This window comes from Citrus sinensis, chromosome 6 (assembly GCF_022201045.2).
Source record: "Citrus sinensis cultivar Valencia sweet orange chromosome 6, DVS_A1.0, whole genome shotgun sequence".
Classification (NCBI taxonomy): domain Eukaryota; kingdom Viridiplantae; phylum Streptophyta; class Magnoliopsida; order Sapindales; family Rutaceae; genus Citrus; species Citrus sinensis.
Window position 1 is genome coordinate 5,469,725 of NC_068561.1, and position 6,948 is coordinate 5,476,672.

At 32.9% G+C, this 6,948-nt stretch overlaps 1 long non-coding RNA gene and 1 pseudogene across 1 annotated transcript; both read right to left on the reverse strand.

Annotated features, from left to right (window-relative positions):
* Positions 1-1,298: 1,298 nt before the first annotated feature.
* On the reverse strand, positions 1,299-2,439 carry LOC107178818 (uncharacterized). Its single transcript, XR_008055593.1, has 3 exons — positions 2,291-2,439; positions 1,637-1,713; positions 1,299-1,362 (listed from the first exon to the last, which is right to left on the reverse strand). It is a non-coding gene; the product is annotated as an uncharacterized LOC107178818 (long non-coding RNA).
* Positions 2,440-3,232: 793 nt separating this feature from the next.
* On the reverse strand, positions 3,233-6,948 carry LOC102611836 (40S ribosomal protein S2-4-like; annotated as a pseudogene).

Consider the following 6,948-nt stretch of genomic DNA (forward strand, 5'->3'; position numbering starts at 1 on the left):
CAAGAAACTTTTCTTGAACTTGTAAAATATATTTATGATCCTACTCTCCAAAGAGAGTATCTTGATAAGCTTCTAAAAACCTTAGATGTTAGCAAAGCAGAAACTTCAACTTCTAAAGCCCCAATTATAAAAAAAAATACATATGACCTTACTGAAATTTTGGATAAAAAGAAAACAAAGAAAACAATGACTCCTAATCACTACTAGAAAAATGGTCTTTACTGACTTTAGAATATTGTCAGAAATTACTTTCACTGACACTTGTTAATTGTGTCAGTAATCTGAGAGTCAGAAAAATAGTGACACTTGTAAGTGGTGTCAGTGATTACTATTACTACACTATCACCGATATTATGACACCATAATGTTAGTAGTTATTGATATTTTATTAGTGTCTATGATTACTGTTACCATGGTATCACTAGTTAATTTATTTTTAAAAAACTAAAAAATTGAATTGGATCATTGCCTATTGATTTATTGGTAAAATTAAAAGCACCACAAAATAACAAAAAGAAATTAATTTATATCACAAAATCTTTCATTTCACATTTAAATATTATTAGTATATATTACAAATTCAACTTCAATAGCCAAAATATGAGATATCCTACTCTCATAACTAAATAATCCAAATTCAATACATAAAAATTTCTACCATCCAATCAAATGCCTACTACTTGTGGCTAAATTTAATAAATCTAGAAACTAAATTGAGAATGATGACTGTCTTTCACTCTTTGAATATGAGTAGTATAATGGCGTTATCACAGCAGCAGCTTCTCCGTTCAATAGACTGTATGGGTTAGGATACAAGTGAAGTTGAGGAATAAACACTTCAAACACATTGAGCAAATATGCATACATGGAAAAGGGAGAAAAAATTAGCTGCCAATTCCCAACCATTAGAGAAACAATGGTTAATATAAATAAATATATTTTGTTCTAAAGAAAAAATATTCATACACTATTTATAAGTAAACTCAGTTATTTCAAAGAAAAATTAGTGAACAAGGAAGTTGTAGTTTATTTCCTTAAAAATACCAGAGAAATACAGTTTATTCAACTACAGATATAAATAAGAAAAAAGGGAGTTAATGATTATTCTCTTTTGGTAAGGTTATTTATAATAAGTTAATGACTCTAAATAGAGTAAGAACGATAACTAGGTAAAAATACAATTACTTGTTGAAAATTGTTCACTAGATTCCCAGTAACTACATCATAATGTTGAGCAATTAATTACTAAGGCATCAGCCAAGTAGTTAGTGTAGGGACTGACTTCATTCATTCCCTTAAAGAAATCCAATAACCTTGCTGCCTCCTTATTTATATACATACTTCCAATGTTTAATTATTTTGCTGCAGAGAAAGAAAGTTAATAGAAATGACAAACTAATAGCGCTTTTGCAATTTTCAGATAATCACACAAAGCATTTCTTTTATAAATTAACCGTCTACTTGATCGATTAAGCACATTCTTGTTAATTTCCTTAAACTCCTCTATTTTATTTAATAACTTAATTTCAACCTTCATCACTAGGAAAAAAATTTTAAAAAATTAAAAAAAAAACACTTTCGTAGTGGTGAAGGAGATGGCTAAATATATGCGCAACAGAAAAAGAAAAATCCTCACCGTGTTGGAATTGCTGTAGCCTGTACAAAGGTGTAAGCGTGCGTAACCTTCACATTTTCTTAATTGACATATCACTCCTGCGGTAAAAATATAGAGTTCTTGAAATAATAATAATAATAATTTTAAAGATTATACAAATAAAATTTTCCAAGATGAAGTCGCCATTTCTGCATATAGCTTCGGGTGACCAACAAGGAACTGGAATTTAGAATTTTGCAGTTTGAATAATTTTAGCATATATAAACAACTGGAGTAATAAATTATTATATGTATATATTTAAGGATCCTATTGGAAAACTATGTCAAGCTCAAATCTCTGTATTTCTCAAGGAACAGCCAGGAGAGTATAGATTGGTAGGAATATGGTAAATTCAATAAGTAAGGGGGTTTGGGTACTATTTCTCAGTAGAATCACTTGAACTACGTGTATATATACATATATATTTGCACATTTTGTGAAGCTGGGCGCTCTCCTTTGATTTATGCCTTGATGGAAAGCGAATAAAGAAAGAAAGACCGAACTTGGTTTTCTATTTTTGTGGAAAACTAAGAAGACCAAAAATCATCAGAAGCAAGGTTCGGTTGGTTAGAAAAGGAACATGTGAATCCAAATTAGAAAAACCACCAAATGACGGGCACATAAGTGACACTTACCAATTTGATATAATGGCCATGTTTATTCTTGAATGGTTTTGATGGCAATGTTGAGAACCTATGTAAGTCTGCACCATTCACATTGAAAAGAACCTGTGTAAGTTTGCACCATTCCCTATGTAATTATTCGACAATTTTTTTTTATTTTTTATTTTTAATTGACAAGTACATTATTTTAGTTTCTCATCCAATGGAAGCTAGCTGCAGTATAATTTATACAACCCAGTACTAAAAAATTACTGCAGCCAATCTAAGAAGTACAGGTTAAGTCCAAGCATGCATCATCACTTAAGCTAGAATAACATCTCACATTATTTTGATCATAATTCGAGCACATAAATCCAAAGAAAAATCTGACAAATGAAGATTATACGAAAGCTATATATTATAAGTGGAGCATTTCATGTCTAGCCTATAGCACAAACATTTTATATGACAGCAGTTTGAAATTCCATAAATATCACTAAATTCTATTTTTAGTGTAAAAAATGTTTAATGTCGTTCATCAGCAAAATAAAGTTATCCTTATAGTGAAGATCACCCTAAACACAATATTTTCCAACGTAGATATAATAAAGGCTATTTGGTGCCAATAAAAGAAAAGAAAGTAGCAGAGAAAAAAGCACAATAAAAGCTAAATTTTTATCTTTTTGTTTCTTCCAAGTAGCCAAAGAAATAATACCTTTTAGTTTCTTCCAAGTAGTCAAAGAAACATAGAAGCTCTTCTTCAAATCACTTATTTAAACCTAAAAGAACAATTAAAACAAAAAAAAAACTCAAGATCTAATGATAATAAGAGAGACCCGAAATCATAAAATAAGAAAAGAAACAAGAAGTTAGGATTTTGAAGGCAAATGGTGAACATGTGCCACCGGTTTAACAGGATCATGGCTGAGCACTTTTTGACAATTTTTTTTTTAGCCAATGATAAATAAACATCAATTCAAGAAAACTCTGATTGTAAAACTTTAAAGCAAACAATTGTCCCCAAATAGCAACATACTAGTCCTGCAGCAATAAAAAACAGAAAAGTCTGTAACAAACAAAGCTATACTATAAAGTCGACCAAAATGCCTTTCATTCTAATGCTCTCCTCTCCATGCAGCCATAAGTAGCTTAAGGCTCAACTTGATCAACTTCTGTGATGACTGCCTTGCTGATGGGCTTTGCCGTCAAAAGATTTGTGTACTCTTGGTATGGAGATTTCACAAAGCGAGTCTCCCTCCAGAAGTCAGGTGTAAGGAAGCCATATGTCTTCAACAAACACTCAAAGGTTGCCTTGACAAAGTTTCCAAGAGTCTTGGTCGACCCACGAGAAGATGTGAAAACATCGTCAATACCAACAAACTGCAGCACTTTCTTTGGAACCCTAGCCGCCACAATTTCGGCACCACGTGGGGCCGGAACCATCCTCACGGTGGCACTGCCACACTTACCGGTCACCTTACACGGCACGGTGTGTGGCCTCCCGATCTTGTTACCCCAGTAACCCCTTCTCACCGGAATCACCGACAGCTTCGCCAATATGATAGCGCCACGGATGGCAGTGGCAACCTCTTTGGAGCACTTAACGCCAAGACCCACGTGGCCGTCCGTGTCACCGACGACGACGAAGGCCTTAAACCTCGTCCTTCAATTTGTGGTCGATAAGCGTGTCGATGATTTGATACTCCTTGATTGGGAGCGAGTGGAGGTAGATTTGCTCGAGGCTCCTGATCTTGCCTTCTCTCACTAGACGGTCGAGTTTCGTGACTAGGACCCACTTCTCTTCTTCCTCTCTGTGTCTAGCGTGGCGACGGTCACGTGGGCCTCCACGGTCACCGCGGCCACCAGGCCCGAAGCCGCATCCAAATGCACCACGCTCACCCACTTTTTGACAATTTGGATGTTAGGGATTTTTCAGATCTGGGAAGCTTAAGAGGGAAAGAATACTTTGGTAGAGGGAGTTGAAAAGTTGTATTTTGGATAAGATAAGACTTGTTCATTTGTTTTGTTTTTATCCACTCAAAAAATACAACTTTAAAAAAATTAAAAATAATTCGTAGCCTAGTGGTCTTTTGATTCAATGTAGAAGCTCTAGGTTTAAGAGGTCTTGGGTTCGAATTCGGACTAAAACAAAATTAAAATGATAATTTTTAATTGCTGATACCTAAACGTCATTGATCGCTATTACTAAAGCTATTGATACTTCAGTATTAGTAATTAGTGATACATATCTGTTAAACGCGGAAAATTATCCAAATATATGTATATACTGATACTTTTAAATAAAGTGTCAGAACACAAGTATCAGTAAAGACCATTTTTCTAGTAGTGAATATCCAAGACTTTCAGAAAGAGATTAAAGAAATCAAACTTGAAATTAAAGAATTAAAAGAGAAGCAGAAAAATGACTCAGAAACAATCCAGCTATTATTGCAAAAACAATTGGAAGACAATTCTGATAAAGAATCAAACTCTGGTGAAGAAAATGGGCAACAACTTGAAAACATTGAATCTATCCCCAATGATTTTCTTTTTGTTTTAAAACAAATCACTACCAGAAAATACATGATTAAAATCACTTTAATTTTTTCTAAAGATTTTGAAATTGACACCATTGCCCTCCTTGACACTGGTGCCGATTTAAATTGCATTAAAGAGGATATCGTCCCTAAAAAATTTCATGAAAAGACAAAGGAAAGACTGTCAGCCGCCAATAATTCAAAACTAAAAATTAAATCAAAAGTTGATGCCTCAGTGCATAACAATAGCTTTGAATTCAGAACTTCCTTTCTTCTTACAAATGACATACACCATACTGTCATTTTAGGAACTCCGTTTATAAATCTTATCACCGCATATACTGTCAATTATGATAGTATATCTTTTAAAGCAAAAAACCAAAAACTTGTTTTCCCTTTTATTGAGAAACCAAAAACAAGAAACTTAAATATTGTTAAAGCTTGTTCTGTTTACCAAAACCAAATCAATGCCATACTTAAATCTAAACAAAATAACTTGCTTTGTTTAAAAAATGATTTAAGTTTACAAAGAATTGAAAGCCAATTACAAAAGGACTTTATACAAAGAAAAATCTCTGAATTTAAAGATCTCATTGAAAAAGAAATATGCGCTGATTTACCATCTGCTTTTTGGAACAGAAAACAACATTTGGTAGATTTGCCCTATGAAAATTCTTTTGATGAAAAACAAATACCCACTAAAGCTCGTCCAATCCAAATGAACATGGAATTGGAACAACACTATAAAAATGAGATAAAAGATTTAAAAACTAAAGGACTCATTGTAAAATCTAGATCCCCGTGGTCTTGTGCCGCTTTTTATGTAAATAAAAATTCCGAAATAGAAAAAGGAACACCAAGACTTGTAATAAATTACAAACCCTTAAATAAAGCATTAAAATGGATTAGATATCCCATACCTAATAAAAAAGATTTGCTCCAGAAATTGTGTTTTGCCTTTATTTTTTCAAAATTTGACATGAAATCTGGTTTTTGGAAAATTCAAATTCACCCTAAAGACCGTTATAAAACTGCCTTTACTGTTCCTTTTGGATAGTATGAATGGACTGTAATGCCATTTGGACTAAAGAATGCACCCTCAGAATTTCAAAAAATCATAAATGATATTTATAATCCTTTTTCTGAGTTTTGCATTGTTTATATAGACGATGTGTTGATTTTTTCTCAAACAATTGATCAGCATTTCAAACATTTAAAAACCTTTTACCTTGCCACTAGAAAGGCTGGCCTAGCCATTTCTAGTTCTAAAGTCTCATTGTTTCAAACAAAAGTCAGATTCCTTGGTCACTATATTTCGAAAGGAACTATTACGCCTATTGAGCGATCACTTTTATTTGCTGATAAATTTCCTGATAAAATTCTTGATAAAACACAACTACAAAGGTTTTTAGGTAGTTTAAATTATGTTCTTGATTTCTGTCCTAACATCAATAGGATGTCTAAACCACTGCATGATAGGTTAAAAAAGAATCTTGTTGCTTGGACAGATGAACATACTAAAGCTGTTAGACTAATAAAGAATTCTGTTAAAAACATTCCATGTTTATTTCTTGCAAATCCTGCATTACCTAAAATTGTTGAAACATATGCATCAGATTTAGGTTATGGAGGCATATTAAAACAAAAGGAAGATAATAAAGAACAAATAGTACAATATGTTTCAGCTCACTGGAATGATTGTCAGAAAAACTATTCTACTATCAAAAAAGAAATTCTTTCTATTATTCTGTGCATTTCGAAATTTCAAAGCGATCTGTTAAATCAAAAATTTTTGCTTAGGATTGATTGCAAAGCTGCAAAACATGTTTTAGAAAAAGATGTTCAAAACATTGCATCGAAACAGATTTTTGCACAATGGCAAGCCATTTTGAACGTTTTTTATTTTGATATTGAGTTTATTAAAGGAGATACAAATTCTCTCCCTGATTTTCTAACCAGGGAATTCCTTCAAAACAGATAAATGCCGCCCAAAAGGAACAACAAAGGGAAAGGGATCCTCAAAGACCCTGTGTCCCAGACACCTTCTAAAGCCTCCCAATCTTCCCCTCCTAAAAAAAAATTACTTTCTTCAGCCATGCCAATCAAATCATGGATCGATATGATTGAAGACGAAGAAGCCAAATCTAAAGCCAT